The 17694-nt window shown below is 54.3% G+C and overlaps 2 protein-coding genes and 1 pseudogene across 2 annotated transcripts in view; all 3 read right to left on the bottom strand.

Annotated features, from left to right (window-relative positions):
• LOC142765338 (uncharacterized) overlaps window positions 1-17694 on the bottom strand; it is a 187221-nt gene that overhangs the window by 57214 nt on the left and 112313 nt on the right. The window lies entirely within an intron of this gene.
• LOC142765915 (uncharacterized) overlaps window positions 1-17694 on the bottom strand; it is a 121871-nt gene that overhangs the window by 73662 nt on the left and 30515 nt on the right. The gene's annotated exons all lie outside the window — the stretch shown is intronic.
• LOC142766437 (U2 spliceosomal RNA) lies at window positions 14238-14412 on the bottom strand (annotated as a pseudogene).

Here is a 17694-nt window from a genome sequence, read left to right as displayed (position 1 = left end):
CGTTAGGTGCACATCAGGTGGGAAGAGTACTTCTATTACTTGCCAAGATTGTGGCCCCTTATGGTGGGAATCATAATGCACTGTTGATGTGTCAAATTCACATAGCATAATTCCAAGGCACTCGATCAATATCCAAGGAAGAAAATTATGTTCTTTTGCATGAGTTTCAGCAACTCATAGTAATTTGTATGTAAATGAATACTTCATCATTCTTGGCTGTCATGTTTTATGGAAGCACATGTGCTTCGTTAATAACGTGTTTAACGTAACGTAACGTTAATAGCGTGTTTTTTTTTGTTATTAACGATTTGCCCTACGCATTCACGTTTCTTCTTTTTTTGTGTGTCGTACTTCTCGTATCGCGCAGCCTACCGTTTTGGGCATACGTAAAAAAAGTACATAAAAAAGATGCGTTCCACGCCGAAATTCGCGTTCGCAACGAGCTGGGCACCGACAGGGTGCCCTACGACGCCCACACACTCCGCAACACCTTACCAACCGTTCGCTGCGATGTTGTTGGGAATTCGTGTGGTCGTTGCATGAATATAGCGCGTGCGTGCGTGCGCACGCGCGTCTGTGTGTTAGATCACGGCAACTGCATATGTTGTATGATTCAGTCACCATAACGCAACTGACGACCCCCGCTCTTCCCACACGTCAAGCAGCAGCAAGCGCCGTTAACCGTACTGCACTGTGAACGCAAAACAGATTCGAATAGGTCGCGTAGATAGCTAGCCCGACACATGATACGATAAGATTTGCGTCAGATATTCGACGTCTACATGCACGCGTAAGACAGCGGTATCCGCAGCAGCTTCGTCATACGTACGGATAGCACCGCATCGGACGTCACGTCTGTCAGAGAAACTTGATCGGTAATTTTTTCTCACTTAAAAAGTCTACCTTGCACAACTTCAACCAACGATTATGCATTTCAACGAGCTGTGCATGGTTTAATGATTGATTGATTGATATGTGGGGTTTAACGTCCCAAAACCACCATATTATTATGAGAGACGCCGTAGTGGAGGGCTCCGGAAATTTCGACCACCTGGGGTTCTTTAACGTGCACCCAAATTTGAGCACACGGGCCTACAACATTTCCGCCTCTATCGGAAATGCAGCCGCCGCAGCCGGGATTCAAACCCGCGACCTGCGGGTCAGCAGCCGAGTACCTTAGCTACTAGACCGCCGCGGCGGGGCATGAGTTAATGACGAAAAGATAGTTCTAATATTGTGCCCGGCACATATTGCCGATTCACTCCGTTTCGTCTTCTATACGGTCGGGACGTTCAGACGATGTTGGACGCAATGCTCCCATGCGACATTGACAACATCGAGAATCTCGACGAAGATGCTGAGTGTTTCGTGCAACGAGCCGAGGAAGCACGTCAACTAGCCCGCGTAAACATCAAGAAACAACAAGGCGTCGATGCACAGCGCTACAACCGCTGCCACAGACAAGTCGATTATAAACCAGGTGACCAGGTGTTGGTTTGGACCCCTGTGCGCTGCAAAGGTCTCTCTGAGAAGCTTCTCAGTCGGTATTTTGGCCCGTACAAAGTGCTACGACAAGTGAGCGACGTCAATTACGAAGTCCTTCCGGACGGAAGCCAACCACCCCGACGCCGACAGCTACGACCCGAGATTGTGCACGTGGTGCGGTTAAAACCGTACCACACACTGTGACAATGTTTTTTTTACGATACACGCTTCGTTTAGCATCGAGGCGATGCTCTTCAGGGAGGAGGGGCAGTGCCGCGCGCTTGATCTGCCAGCGCAAAAGAGGCAGACGAAGTGGCAGTTCCCCTCGTGCCATTGTTCTGTTTTTGGCTGTGCTGAGCCGACCGCTCTTCGGACTTTTGTGAGGACGCCTTAAAAACGTCTCCTGTCTCTTTAACGTGACAATATATTATACTCTCTCTCTAACTTGAAAAATCGGCGCGTGAATTGGGGCCAGAACAGCGCCAAAAAGCAGCACACGCAGAAATTGGCCCATGATCTAATTTTATGACATCGTGATGTTGACTTTTCAGCTGACGCCGGCAATAACGTTCAAATGGCGGGCCAATAATGCCGGTCTTATTGGATGGCTCCGCCCATATTGGCTGCTACTTGTACAACCTTGCCCGATGTGTCCGTTTTAAAAGGCCGGCACAGCCTATATGGGCGGAAAGTTCTGAAAGCTGGCCCAATATAACCAATCTAATAGACTGGCACAGCCATCATTGGCGGAATGTTGTTAATGCTGGTCCAACATAGCCGTTCTATTCGGCTGGCAGAACCAATATTGGGGGTACGTTGTCAACGCTGGTCCAACGTCGCCGTTCTATTTGGCTGGCATAGCCAATCTTGGCGGTACGTTGTGAAAACTGGGCCGTTCATGGGCCAGGCAATGCCGATCTATCCCCAAAATTGGGCCAACCTTCTGTGCTGCCTGGGGTGGCTCGATTGAGCAGACGAATAGGGTTGGGCCTAGGGGGCATCCTTGCCTAATCCCTCTAGTGTAAGCAAAGGGGGTCGTCGTGGTGCCGTTAACCACTACGCAGCACTGCAGATCCGTGTATATCAGCGCTATGACCGCGACAAAGTCCGGCGGGAGACCAAACTCGCGTAGCACTTCCAGCAGGTACGAGTGTCTCACCCTCTCAAAAGCCTTCGCCTGATCGAGGGACAGGAAGGCCCCCGCGATGCGTTTGCAAGAGGCGAACTCGAATACATCTGTTGTCAGGGTGAGATTGGCGTACATTGAGCGCCCTGGGACGGCGCAGGACTGGTGCGGGGCGATCATGTCAGGCAGGAAGATCTTCAGCCTTGAGTTCAAGATGGACGCCACGATCTTGTAGTCCACGTTTAGCAGAGTGATCAGGCGCCATGATGACGGGTCGTTTGAGGGCGCGCCATTTTTCAGGATCAGGACGATGCGCCCCGCACCGAAGGAGGCTGGCTTGGCACGCTTCCCAATTACCATGTTGACGACGTTGAGAAGAGGGTTGCCCAGGACATCAAAAAAGTCATATAGAACCGCGCCGTCAGGCCGTCTGTGCCCGGTGCCACGTTTGGGGGCATCGAAGCGATTGCCCGGCGGACTTCGTCGAGCGAGGCCGGGGCACACAGGGTCACACACTCGTCAGCTTCCAAACGTTGCAGGTTCCGGCATAGGTCTCTAATAAGGGCCGGGTCTGGGTGCGATTCCGCCGGGTCAGGTTCGCTGAAAGCTAGCCTGAAGCGGTCGAGAAACGCGGCCTCTATTTCAGCTGGGTCTGACGTAGTTGTGCCATCAGTGCGGAGCGCTTCCATGATGCGCAGGGACCCATTCCCGTTGATCTCGCGTAGGTCAACCTCCAGTAAGTCTCCCGAGGCGGCGCGTGCTGTACGGGCTTCCCGGGCGGTCGTTCGGAGAATTCGGTCGTGCTGGACCTGAAGCGAGTGAAGGTAGTCTCGGGTGCAAGCAGTAAGGGCGTCGGCGCTTTGAACGATGCGCATTCTTCGTAGAATTTCGTTCAAGCGGGCTGTGTTGCGTTTTTTCCTTGCGCTACCATCCTGCTGCAGGAGGTCCCTCCACGTCGGCTTCAGGTCGTCCCATGCCTCCGGGGGCTCGCAGGGGGAAGCTAAGATTGACGCCTCCAGACGGGCCTTCAAGCTGGTAACGCTTTCGTCATCTTCTAAGATCGCCGGGTCGAGGCGCCAAGCGGTGTTCCGCCGTCGAGGTCCCGCCTGCGCCCTCACTGTTATAACCACCGGGGCGTGGTCCGACAATTTCTCCAGGGTGGCCGGTAAAGCAATTACCTCGCACGAGGCAAGCGATGGGAGCAATGCGTCGGGAAGGTAGATACGGTCCAGCCAGCTACCCGTGACTCTCGAGGTCCTTGTCGGCACGAAGGTGTCCCCGTGAAGGTAAACCCAGGCGTCCGACAGCTTGAGGTGGCGGAGGATCTTTATTAACTCCCTAGCATGGTAAGCTGAACCGCCGCGCCCCGGGCGCCTGATGTCCCTCGTAGTGTCGATGACGCAGTTGAAGTCACCGAGGACTACGTGGGGAAGGGGTTCGAGCAAATATTCGTGCAATTCCCGGAAGAAGCGGTTTGTATCATTACGCGTCACGGGTGCGTAGAGGTTGACAACGCGGAGCTTCCGTCCATCGATGAAAATGTCAAGAAGGAGGATGCGTCCGTCCGCTCCGAAGGTGCAATGCGCCTTTTCCCGGCAATGGTCCGAAACGAAAACGACGCCGACGCCACACGCCTTTGCATTCGTTAAGGAAAATAACCCCTCCACCTGGCAAGTGCGGCGGAATCGGGTGACGTCAAGCGGGGTCCGAAAATTCGCTTCTTGGATAAACAGCAGGTCGATGCCCGGGGATTTCGCGTACGTAATCACCATGCTCTGCTTGACGCGGTCCCGGAAGCCGCGCACATTCCACGTGGCTAAGGGGGGGCATCGGTTATCGCGGCAGGGCGCGAATGCAACAGCAAAGGAGCAGGCGAGGGAGCGAGCGCCAGCAGCTGCTCTGGAGAGGGAGACATTATCAACGAGAGCCAAGAGGAGGAGGAGAGGCGCGCCGAAAGGGGAGGTGGGGGGAGGGCCAGACGGCTGGCGAGGGTGCCGCACGGCCCAGCGCGTACTCAGAACTTGAAAGCAGTGGCTTAGGGGGCCGAAGCCCCTTTGCCCCCGCTGCTCGAGCGAGTTTCTTTGTTTTTGCATGGGGCGGGGCGTCGCTGTCGCTGCTCCGTCCACCAGCCCCCGGTCGGCGCTGCTTTAGCTCCTTGCTGGCTGTTCTCTCTCGCATAACCTTCTTATCATCTTCGCCATGCCGTCGGCGTGAACGCGAGCGAGCTCGTTGCTCGTGGCCCGCGGGCTGGCTTGCTGTCGCATCTCTCTCCCGCGCAGGGCGTGACGCTGTCAGCGCGGAGGAAAGTGCGTTGGAGTAGCTGGTGTCACGCTCGTCGGGAAGGAGGTAGAAGCCCCGGCTCACAATAGGCGCTTCTCCGCGGGCAGGGACTTGGGTTCCGTCCTCCAAGTCTTGGGTGGTTACGGGGGCGAGCACGTTTGCGGGAGTTGAGCGAGAGGAGGAGGAGTCCTCTCCTGTCTCAGTAGAAAGCTCCGCCGCTGTCTGCTCGGGCGTCGCAGGTTGGCTCTGGTCCCGCGCCGTCGGGGGGGCAGGCGAGAAAGGGGGGGGGCGCAAGCACCGAATCTGTGGCGGAGTCACTCGACTCTGTTCCCGAAGACGCGGTGGAGACGTCTTCTGTCCTCCCAGTTTGCTCTCCTTCATTGGTGGATGAGGTCGCCGTGCTGCTACTCCCAGTGGGCGGGTCGGTGTCAGTGTCACGGTCGCTGGGGAGGGACTCCCTTGCCGCCGTGCTGGGCGTAGGCTTGGGTGACAACACTTGTAATCGCGACTTCAGTTCTCCGGGCCTGGGGGATGACGGGCCACTGCCCCGAGTCGGGTGTGACGCGAGGTCCGAGAACGCGGAGAGCCCCCGGGTGGCTGACGCGTATGAGCGCCTCCTAAAGCACTCCTTGGTCCCATGGTTGCCGCCGCATCTCTGGCATTCGGCTTCGCACCCCTCTGTCTCGTGGCCAAAAGTGCCACAGCGCTTACAAAATGGGGTTTGGCACGCAGAGGCCATGTGTCCCGTCTCGCTACATCTCGCGCAAACCCGCCGCATGCTCCTGTACTGAAACATTACGCGGTGTCCGGCGACGGTCGCAAAGTTGGGGACTGGTTTTACCATTTCTATGCGTACAACTCGCACGCCATTCAGTTTGTTTTGGCGGTTTACGACCGTCGCGAACGCCACGCTCTTCACCTTCCCGTACTGGGCTAGCATATTAACCAAGGGGTCCTCGGGTAGATAGGCAGGGTAGCGGAACACATTGACAAACGTAATCGGGGGCCCCACTGCCTCCACTGCTACTTTTTTATTACGAACAATGAAACCTTCCTCTACCATTAATTTGGTGGCTTGAGCAGCAGTGCGCGTGCACACAAGAAATCTCGCCTCTCCCATATGCTGGAGGACATGCACACTATCTTCCCCCGCAGTACGCTCAACAGCATCAATTAGATCATCAATACAAAAATCGCCATCAGGCACATTAAAGAAGAAACAATTCTCCCTCACCGGGAGGTTTGTTTGAGCAGCCATGATGGGCACTGGTGGGCGCGCAAGGACGTGTGACTCGTGGGAACGCAGGAGTGCTGCGTACTAGTAGACGGGCTCAGCAGGCGCTGGGTCCGATATCCGGTAGCGAGGTGGTAGGCAATGGAACGGAGGGGCCCGGGCCAGCAGGCGGGATCCGGGTCAATGCGTTGCCAGGCATAGGGCGGTGGTCTCCGAGCAGGAGGGCCCGGGACCGGAGGCCGGGGGCTGCAGGCTGGAACGGCAGCAGTCCGGGCGGCTAGATGACTCCTTGCAGGGAGGTCCGGGGGTCGCCGTCGGCTTGACGTGACCCCGGGTCCGACTTGCGACTCGTGCGAAGAAACAGCTACCTCGACCTTTATCTAAGCCAAAAGCCGAGAAGCGATGCAATTGATTAGCACTTAATTAAAATCCATTCTTTCACACCTCGTACTTAGTCCTGGCCAAAAGCCAGGCAAACAGTAGCAAAGCAATTCCGACGTCCACCCATGCACAACCAGCATTGTGCACCGACAGCGGCGGCGCTGGATTCACGGCATTGCTTTTATCCCTAGTCCGCTTGAAGTTTCTTGTTTCGCTTACAAACATGTTAAAACTGAAACCTTCTTTTTCCCAGAAGTCAAAGCCACGCGTGCTTGCTTGCATGCGTACTCTCGAATGTAACCATGACGTCACAGCAAATGCTTGCCGGCGAAAATTATCAGGCATGTCGCGAGGGATGCTACAGCACTTGTTTTAAAAACTGATGCATAGTGTACATGTCCAACTCGAGCACCAAAGCCTGGAAGGAAAAAAGAAAAAAAAATGACTGTGCAAAATGTGACTACGTCACCCATCACACATGGCTGCTACGCTGGCTGCCCAAGCAACGCCTCTGCAACGACGCCCACAATCATCGGCAAAAAGGTGTTGCCTTTGGCTGCTTCAGCGCGCTCAACGTATGCCTTGCAAGTTCCGACGTGGCGGAACACCGCACCGAGGTCGACGAAGGTCCTGCCGTGAAAGGCAGACCCGGGAATGCGTGCGAAACGTCTACCGCGTGCGTTGTGAAGCCGTTGAATGAAGGGTCATGTGGCAGAGGGTGACGGAACGTGAGTGTGCGACATGCCGCTGCGATGTCGTTCAAGCGTTCAACGGGCCGGCAGGCTCTGCCTGTCGTGGTCGAAAACGCTTGTCCAAGTTTTGCTGATTCCGAGGGGTAGGAGTGCTATGGTGGCGTGTACGAGGCGCTGGTGCGGCGCTCCGTCGATCGTGCCAGACGGACATGAGGCGGTCGTCAGAAGGCGGTCGTCAAGTGGTCGCGGAAATGAGTGGAGAAGTACTCGCCTGCGCTTTTTGTCGAATTCCGCTGAGTAACGTGCGAGAAGACTCGCGACAGATGGTCTTCGGGAGACGGGTGGTTGCACAAATGCGACCGTGCGTCAACGTGCAGCCATATTCGTGGATTATTTCGCCCCATTACGATAGCTTTGTCACTGCGCTCGCTGGTGTTGCTCGTTTTTGTTGGCCTTCACTTGTGGCTCACACCCACTGTGGGGGATTGGCCGGTTTGTTGTTCTGCTTCTTCGACTTCTCAATACTCGGCTTAGTGAAGCTGGGAGGAGTGATGAGTGGGTACAGAGGCAAAGCACAGCAAAGCTCGCCCGGGGCGTGATCTCACGCGTGCTGGGTTCCACGGCGCTTCAGGTACGTGCGTGGTGCGTCCGTACGTCTAGTGCGCAATTTTCTTGGAACTTCCAGCAACTGGCAATTCCATTGAGGTGAGCGTGCGAGGATGTTTGTTGTAATTAACGAGAGCCAATGGTGGATGAGCTGGTTTGAGATGGTGTTCAGATTTGTAGTGTGTGATCAACAAGGCGATGTCCGTCGTGGTGGTCTAGTGGCTGTAAGGTACTCGGCTGCTGACCCGCAGGTTGTGGGATCGAAACCCGGCCGCGGCGGCTGCATTTCCCTGTGGTCAGATTAGGGTGCACGTTAAAGAACTTCAGGTTGTCGAAATTTCCGGAGCCCTCCATTACGGCGTCTCTCATAATCATATGGTGGTTTTGGGATGTCATACCCCACATATCATCATATCGTCATCAAGGTGATGGCTGAGGGCGCCAGCGAGGTAGCTGACCGCGTGGCAACGAATTACAGCCACCGCTGGCAGAAGCTGGGACCCAGGTCAGTGGACATAGAAAAAGCACATCGGGGCTTTGCCGCTCCACCGTACAGCAGGTGTGTGCGGGGTGGGTCCTGTGGCGTTCTTTGCGATTTTAATTTGTGATGGGGAATAGTGTAGATGCATAGACGCGGCGAGAGCACGCGTCTTCAGGTTAACCCGTCGCGTGAAGATGTGAAATAAAAATGCCTTCGTTTGTCACTGCAACTGTAAACAGAAACACCAACAACCATTTTCTAGAGGCTGTGTGATTTTTCGTTCCGGAACGGGTGAATTGGAAAAGCGGAATTAGCTTGGCACATACATACACACTTCTACACACATACATACACATCGTATACACACTTCTAGCTTTCCTCCGAAACAGTAATAATAGATTACTCAACAGTTTTATTAATATTCTTACAAGAAAACGTATATTTACAGATACTTACAACGATTACACGCGATCACATTGCCTGGCGCACTGGCGGGCTGGAACCAGTCTCTATCCACTTCGTAGTCTTCCCTTTTTAGCCAGGGACCCTCTACCGCTTTATGCCCCAATCCCACTACTGCCTTGTGGCACTACCCCGCGGCGTTAAAGCGCCGACCCGGCGCTTGTCACGAAAGGGGAGTGTTGGGTGACACATAAGGCTTCAGTCTTACGACGTGCACAACAGTGGATGGTGGTGGCATTGAGTGCGCTTCGTCGACGACTCGCTGTATCTCGTAGGTGAGGTTGCTGATCTTGCGAAGGACTTTGTATGGTCCGTCATAGCGAAATAAAAGTTTTTCGGAGAGGCCGATGTGACGACATGGGGTCCACAAGAGTACGAGAGAACCTGGTGCATACGAAACTTCACGGTGGTGACGATCGTATCGATCTTTCTGAGAGGCTTGAGAAAGCATGAGTCGTTCTCGGGCAATCAGTCGTGCTGCGTCGGCTCGCTCTATGGCATCGCGGACGTATGTGACAGGGGAGCTTGAACCAGCGGGAAGGAGTGTATCAAGAGGCAGAGAGGGTTCCCGTCCATAAAGAAGGTAGAACGGGGAATAGCCTACGGTGTCATGTCTGGAGGAGTTGTAAGCGAAGGTGACGTAGGGTAACGTTGCGTCCCAGTCACGGTGGTCTGGAGAAACATACATTGACAACATGTCCGTGATAGTGCGATTCAGGCGCTCTGTAAGTCCATTAGTTTGTGGATGGTATGCCGTTGTGAACTTGTCGTTCGTGGAACAGGAACGTACGATATCCTGGACGACGCGAGATAAAAAGTATCGGCCTTGGTCAGTAACGAGCTGTCGAGGAGCGCCGTGATGCAATCTGATGTCATGTAGCAGAAAGTCGGCGACATCGGTAGCGCAGCTGGTTGGAAGAGCGCGGGTGATCGCATAACGTGTCGCGTAGTCGGTCGCCACGGCAACCCATTTGTTCCCGGGTGCAGAAGTGGGAAATGGCCCGAGAAGGTCGAGCCCTACGCGGTAGAATGGTTCAGCAGGGATCTCAATAGGGTTAAGAAGGCCAGCTGGAAGCGATGTTGGTCGTTTTCGACGTTGACAAAGGTCGCAGCTGGCAACATACTTTTGCACCGAGCGATATAGGCGTGGCCAGAAAAAACGGCGCCGGACGCGATCATAAGTGCGAGTGACTCCCAGGTGACCAGCGGCAGGTTCATCGTGAAGCTGTCGGAGAACATCTACACGCAAATGGGAAGGCACGACGAGAAGGCGGTTAGGGCCGTTAGGGCGCATGTTGTGGCGGTAGAGAACTCCTTCATGAAGGAAATACAAGTTCAGAGAAGTGGGTGGAGTAGCGGAACTCAGGCTTTCTATGATGGGAAGTAAATCCGGGTCGCGGCGTTGCTCAGAAGCGATATCAAGGAAGTCTGATATTGATAAGACGCAAGCCTCCGTAGCTCTCTCTGTGGCGTCTGGTGGATCCACTGGATACCGTGACAGGCAGTCAGCGTCTTTATGGAGGTGACCAGATTTATACACGACCGAGAAGGTGTATTCTTGGAGGCGTAGAGACCAACGACCGAGACGTCCCGTGGGATCCTTTAGCGAGGAAAGCCAGCAGAGTGCATGGTGATCAGTTACAACAGTAAAACTGCGGCCGAAGAGGTACGGGCGAAATTTAGCGACAGCCCAAACAAGAGCAAGACACTCTCTTTCGGTGATTGAATAATTCCTCTCGGCAGGGGATAAAAGGCGGCTGGCGTAGGCGATGACACAGTCACGTCCATGCTGACGCTGAGCTGAAACAGCACCAATTCCGTGGCCACTCGCGTCCGTACGAACTTCTGTCGGGGCAGTCTGATCGAAGTGGGCTAATATTGGCGTAGTCGTGAGGGCTGCAATGAACGCCGAAAATGCAGCACTCTGAGGCGAATTCCAAGTAAATGGGACGTCTTTTTTAAGAAGCTCGGTGAGAGGCCGCGCAATATCGGCGAAATTTCGGATGAAGCGGCGAAAATAGGAGCACAAACCAAGGAAGCTCCGGACATCCTTATGAGAAGAGGGCACGGGAAATTGAGTCAATGCGCGAATTTTGTCTGGATCGGGCTGTACCCCAGATGCGTTAACGAGGTGACCAAGTACAGTTATTTCGCTACGGCCGAAACGGCATTTGGAAGAGTTCAGCTGGAGACCAGCGTTGCGAAATACTTGTAGAATACTGGACAGTCGCTCTAGATGGCTTGCGAACGTCGGTGAAAAAACAATTATATCATCCAAGTAGCATAAGCAAGTGGACCATTTGAAGCCGCGCAGAAGGAAGTCCATCATGCACTCAAAGGTGGCCGGCGCATTCCAAAGCCCAAACGGCATTACTTTAAATTGATATAACCCATCGGGGGTTACAATTGCTATTTTTTCTCGGTCCCGTGGGTCAACAGCGATCTGCCAATAACCAGATCGAAGGTCAATGGACGAGAAAAACTTTGCGCCATGAAGGCAGTCAAGGGCGTCATCTATTCTTGGTAAAGGGTAAACGTCCTTCTTAGTGACCTTGTTGAGATTTCTATAGTCGACGCAAAACCACCATGTGTTGTCCTTCTTCTTGACAAGCACTACCGGGGATGCCCACGGACTAGATGAGTGTTCGACGACGCCTTTGGCGAGCATTTTCTCGACCTCTTTCTGGATGACAGAGCGTTCGGCGGCGGAGACGCGGTAAGGGCGGCGATGAATTGGGTTGGCATCGCCGGTGTTGATGTGATGGGTCACAACTGATGTCTGGCCTAAAGGGCGGTTGTCAAGATCGAATATGTCCGCATAGGATGTCAACAGACGGTGGAGGTCTTGTGCTTCGGAGGGCGAAAGATCTTGCGCTATCATTTTGGCAATGTGAATGCTTGACAGGTTGGGCGCAGTGAGCAAGTTGACATGCGGAGTAGGTTGCTGAGCCGACAGTTCAGAAATATCACACTCTTGCAGCGACGACATGACGCCTAGTTTAATACCAGCAGGCAGCACATGCGTGGAGAAACCAAAGTTCAAAAGAGACAGATGGGTCTGATTGTGGCATACTCTCACCACGGTGTGCGGGACAGCAATGGAGTGCTTTAGCACAACGTCGGTAATAGGTGAAACGACATATTCACCATCGCGCACAGGCGGATCACACACGAGCTGCACGTAAGTCGCGGCTTGCGGCGGAAGATGCAGGCACTCGGTGGCACAAAGGCGACTTTGAGCGTCATGGGCAACAGCGGCGTCAAAAGGCAGTTCCAACTGAAGAAGACCTGTCGAGCAGTCGATAAGGGCGGAGTGCGCAGAGAGAAAGTCGAGGCCAAGAATCACGTCTTGTGGGCACTGCTCAAGCACGGTGAACAATACGACGGTCTGGCGCCCAGCAATACATACGCGAGAGGTACACATGCCGAGAACGGCAGATGTGCTCCCATCGGCAAGCATTACTGCACACTTAATAGGAGGCGTGATCACTTTTCGCAGTTTAGTACAGAGAGCAGCGCTCATGACTGAAATTTGTGCACCAGTGTCTATCAGGGCTGTAACGGTAACGTCATCCACCAAAAGGTCCAAAATATTGCGGCGTGTAGGAATCGTCAACAGAGGATTTGCAGAATGGGTCGTTAATGCAGCGTCACCTCCGGGAGCTGCATGGTCTAGTTTCCCGAGGTTGAGGGCCCAGGTCGTGCAGGGGACCTGGATCGAGAAATCATCGGCGAGAGAGATCGGCGGCCTTGGGGTGATGGCGACCGGCTGAACCTTCGGCCCTGAACGTTAGTAGGAGCAGGCTGTGGATCGTACGGAGTAGAAAAGCGGCGAGAACTGCCTTCAAAGCGACGCCATGTCCCAGTGTTCCAAGATGAATTGGATAACCAACGATTGCGACAGTAGCGTGCAATGTGGCCGGCGCGAGAGCAGTGAAAGCAGATTGGTCTATCATCCAACGTTCTCCATTCAGCAGGGTTCCGGTAGCGAGAAGGGTAGCGTGAAGGATACACTGGAATCTGGTTAACAGAAGCCGAGCTCTCGGTGGTGCGAACAGCGCAAACAGGTGTGATGCCGAGATTTGCTATTTCTTGGCGAACGACGGCTTGGATAAGGGAGACGGTGGATGCGTTGTCTTGAGGACCGTCAGAGGCGATGGCTGCAGGAGCCATTGCTTCGAGTTCGCGACGAACGATTCGGGTGACATTTTCGGACGATGTAGCTTGCGTGAACTTGGGGCTGTCTTCACAGGTCGAAGTGGCTGCAGTATTAGGCAGACGCGCAAACTGGCGGGTTATGCGACGGTTCTTGGCGTGCTCGAAGCGCTGACACTCCTTCACAACCGCGTCGACGGTGGCGCAATCTTTAACGATCAACAGATTGAACGCGTCATCGGCAATTCCCTTCAATATGTGAGCGATTTTGTCAGTTTCCGAAAGCTCATGTTCTCGTCCACCTTTCGACAGAGGCCCAATACGTCCTGTATGTAAGATACATACGATTCTGTCGATGTCTGCACGCGACATTCAAGGTCTTTCCTCGCGGCCTGCTGTCGCCCAAATGGCCTGCTGAATAACTCGAGAAGCTTCAGGTTGCAAACGTCCCAGCTGGTCAACTCCGACTCATGCGTCTCATACCAGGTGAGCGCCGTATCCCGCAAGTAAAATACAACGTTGGCCAGCATCAACGTAGGGTCCCACCTATAGTATTCGCTCACGCGCTCGTACAAAGCGACCCAATCTTCAACATTCACCTTGTCCTTGCCTGTGCCCGAGAAGGTTCCGGGGTCTCGTGGAGGCAGGAGAATCAGAGGAGGCAGCTGCCGCTGCTGGTGCTGGTGCTGCTGGTGCTGGTGCTGCTGCTGGTGCTGGTGCTGCTGCTGCTGCTGCTGCAGCTGCGGCTGCTGTTGCTCTTGTGGGTGGGCCTGTTGAGCCATTGCAGAAAAATGAAGGTGGCGACCACTCCGAAGTTCCGTGTTGGTTTGCCGGAAAAGCCAGGTAGGCGTACCCCGCACCTCACCAATAATCTTACAAGAAAACGTATATTTACAGATATTTACAACGATTACACGCGATCACAATACCTGGCGCACTGGCGGGCTGGAACCAGTCTCTATCCACTTCGTAGTCTTCCCTTTTTAGCCAGGGACCCTCTACCGCTTTATGCCCCAATCCCACTACTGCCTTGTGGCAATATGAGTAGGGATGTTTAAAAAAAATAAAAACTTGAGTATGTACGTGTGAACATAACCAAAAAAGGGGGGGGGGCCTTCAATTATGAAATTTCCACAGAAACATTTATTTTCCTACAGCAATCGTTAGTGTAAACACAGCTAGCGCACTCCCCGCACTCGAATACCGCGTCAGCCGGGGCGGCGTGACGCCACCGTCTCGGACACTCGCCGCACCCACGCCGTTTACCCCGATATCCTTGGTAAATTCGAACACTCTTTCTGTCATTGAATTCATTGTCGAACTCACCCCCGCAGGGGTGAGTGGGCCGATCCCGGAGGTAGTGCAATACCGGGCCAACCCGTGGCGGAGGTGAAGCAAGCTTCAAGCACTCCGCCGCATTGCAAAAATAAGTTTAATGTCTTGGATCCAAATAGGATCCGTATCAGATATTAAGCTGATAAGAACAGAGTGAGGTTGTCAAAAGAGGCAGCACATGAGAGAGGAAGTAGAAGTCTCGGCCTTGCTGGCCCGACCAAAGGCCGCCCGGACCTCCGGGACCACCGGGCCAAACCAAGGGTGCGGCGCCCTACCGGCTGCCCCAGCATCCACCCTTTCTCACCAAACGGCTTGGCCAGTCGCCATGGCTTAGAGCCATGGTGGAGCTGCATTTGAGCAGGCCGGCAGAGCAGGGGCTGAGCCGCACGTCCACCCAGGGCCGGGGAACCCTGGGCTTAGTCGCGAAGGTCGCCTTGGGCGACCAACCGCCAGCTAAGCAAGCGACCCCAGAGCTTATAGCTCAATACAGCGGTGATAGCGGGGTGAGCCTTTTGCCCACCGCGGAGCGTCACTTCCCTGCTGCTGCACCCCGAAGTGAGGCCGCCAAGTGGATCCCGCAGGCAAAAACCTTCGCGGGTCCAAAGACCCCAGACAGTCCTGCTGGAGAGGCCAGGCGGTCAGGGGTGGGTTTAGACCCACGCTCTAACCTCAGGACAGGGGAAGAACGTGTAAGTTGCGGTGCAACTGCCCAGTGAGCTCCCGAAGGAGCCTGGTTTGGATGCACCGCAAGCGTAAGAAGGAAGCGTGAAAAGAGAAGCGAGAGGAGAAAGAAAAAAAAGAGTGAAAAGGGTTGTCCCCCCTCAAGGGGGGGCATCCAACCCCGGCCCAGGGCCAAAAATGTAGTCCCGAGAGGTAGGACTACAACAAAGAGAAGTTTATTAACTTCAAAACAGGGCGAGTTCAGGTCACGTTGTGACACAATACGCGGCCGCACTTTGGCCGGGAACAATTCAATGGAACAAAAACACACAAATTTGATGTAAAGGACAGGGCACTCGGTAAAATATATACACTATATACAATTTGTTTTTTTTTCAACACGTTCAAATACATGTACAATATACATATGTACTGATATGCATATACAAAAAAAACACATCTACAGATATTCTACATTACATTGTCCTTGTATACTTGAAGGAATACAATATTCTATGTACATATTTACAGTTTGGTGATAGCTTGGTTCTTTGACCAAGGGTGCCGGGGAGAAAACAAAGCAGTTGGGGGAGGTTAGTAGTGAATAAGGGGGGCGTGAAGCTTCCCGCCCCTTACAAAAAAGAATCTTGTGTGCCAGCGTCTGAGGAACAAGTCCTCTCCGCTGGCCTCCAGCTCTTTTGATAAGTGGGCCCATAGCAGCCGTCTGATGCGCGAAAGCGCGGGGTACGCGGCCCGTACAGGTTTCCGACGTGCCTCAGCCAGCGAGCGTCTCTGCCAAATAACGAGCATCGTGAAGGACACCACTAGCCGCGCGAAGGCACCCTTGTTTCGATTGTGGCCTGGTGGAGGGTGGATACGAAAACAATGGGCAACCATGCGCCACACCAGCTTTGCCGCCACGCACTCGAAGAGCGCATGGTTTTGCGTTTCGGTGCTTTGCAAATTGGGGCAGCCGGAGTTCGGCACAATGCCTAACTTGTGTAAATATTGCCTCGTGGGCAGCACCTTCCAGGCTTTTTTGAACAAAAAGTCCTGCGCCTCTCGTGGGGCACCGCAGAGGTGAGCAGATAACTCGCGCTTTGCTTGCTTGGTCCTTCTTTCTTCATCGTCACTCAGCTGAAGGCGTGAGAGGTCTTCGACTATACGCGCTGGTGGGTCCGCGTCAACGTCGCCAGCAGGCAGTTCTTTGCAGAGCATTCGCGCTGTCGCCGCCGCTGCCTGGTAAAAAGGCGCCGGTGACTCGGCGAGCGGTTCTGTAGCCCGGTCCACCTCCAGCCAGTCAAGCCTTGTGCTACACCAGTAGAAGAGCAGTTTGTGGCCGAAGTAACTGCTGTTTTGCGCGAGCATGCGGGCGGTCTTCAGCGCCAGTACCTTGCACAGGGTCAGGGCGTGCGGCAGTCCCAGGCCCCCCCTCGTTCACTGCCATCTGCAGGAAGCTCCGCTTAACAAGGGGTGGCTTGTCGTTCCACATGAAGGCATTGACTAGTTTATCCAGTTCATGTTCCGTCCTCATGGGAATCGCTGCCACTCGGCTGGTTGGGCTGCCAGGGTGAGGACGCTGGTCTTTGCGACAGTTGCCTTTTCTCGCAGCGTGAGTTCTAGAAGCTTTGCACGTTCAGCGAGTAGGTGGGCACGATCTAAAGCTCGTGACCACGTGGTCGACGCCACCCCTTCGCAGGAGAAGTACACTCCAAGCACTTTGACCGTGGAGACCACCTCAAAACCTCCGATTGCGCTTGCAGGGAAGGGGCCGAAAAGGAGGGCCTTACTTTTGCTCTCGTTCAACATGGCACCCGACGCTTCAGCGTATGCGCTGAAGGTTCGTCGGAAGAGTTCGAGGCTGCGTGAATCTCGCAAGAAGAGGGAGATGTCGTCCGCATACGCTTAGACCTTCAGTTCCTCCGTACCGGTAAGCGGCAGGCCTCGAATACTCGGGTCGCAGGCAAGGGACGTAAGGAGGGGCTCAATTGACAGCATGAAAAGTGTAGGGCCTAGTGGGCACCCCTGCCTTATGCCTCTTGTGTACTCGATGTTGTCTGTCATGGTGCCGTTAACAACAACTCTGCACCGCAGGTCTGAGTACAGCAGCTTGATGACCCGCACGAAGGGCCCAGGGAGGCCGAACTCACGGAGGTTCTGGAACAGGTAGGTATGGCGTACCCGGTCAAATGCCTTCGCTTGGTCAAGCGAGAGGAATGCCCCTGACACTCTCTTCTTGGTGGCGTACATAAAGACGTCTCTGGTCATGTTCAGGTTCCAGTACATCGATCGACCGGGGACGGCGCAAGCTTGTTGTGGGGAGATGACATCAGGCAGGAAAATCTTCAACCGGTTGTTGAGAATGGTGGCCACGATTTTATAGTCACAGTTGAGTAGCGTAATTGGGCGCCATGATGCAGGATCGTTTGGCGGGGCACCGTCTTTCAAGATGAGGGCTACTCGTCCCGTACCAAAGGAAGCAGGTTTCGCGTGTCCCTCGAGCACAGAGTTCACCAACTCCAGGGATGGTGCAGCCAAAATGTCAAAGAAAGTCGCATAAAAGCCCGCGGTGATGCCGTCTGTTCCCGGGGCTGACTGTGGTGACATAGACGCGACGGCGGCTTTCAGCTCTGACTTTGCCACGGGGCTGCACAAGGTCGGGCATTCATCTTCTTCAAGACGTTGTATGTTCTTGCAAAGCTCCTTCATGAGAGAAGGTGTCAGGTAGGTCGCGTCGTGGTCCGGCTCGCGAAAGGCCGCCCTGAAATAGTCGCAGAATGTCGCGACAATCTCAGCC

This window comes from Rhipicephalus microplus, chromosome 6, assembly GCF_043290135.1.
Source record: "Rhipicephalus microplus isolate Deutch F79 chromosome 6, USDA_Rmic, whole genome shotgun sequence".
In the NCBI taxonomy this organism is placed as follows: domain Eukaryota; kingdom Metazoa; phylum Arthropoda; class Arachnida; order Ixodida; family Ixodidae; genus Rhipicephalus; species Rhipicephalus microplus.
The sequence above is the reverse complement of the archived record's forward strand: the minus strand, read 5'-3'. Positions and strand labels throughout refer to the sequence as shown.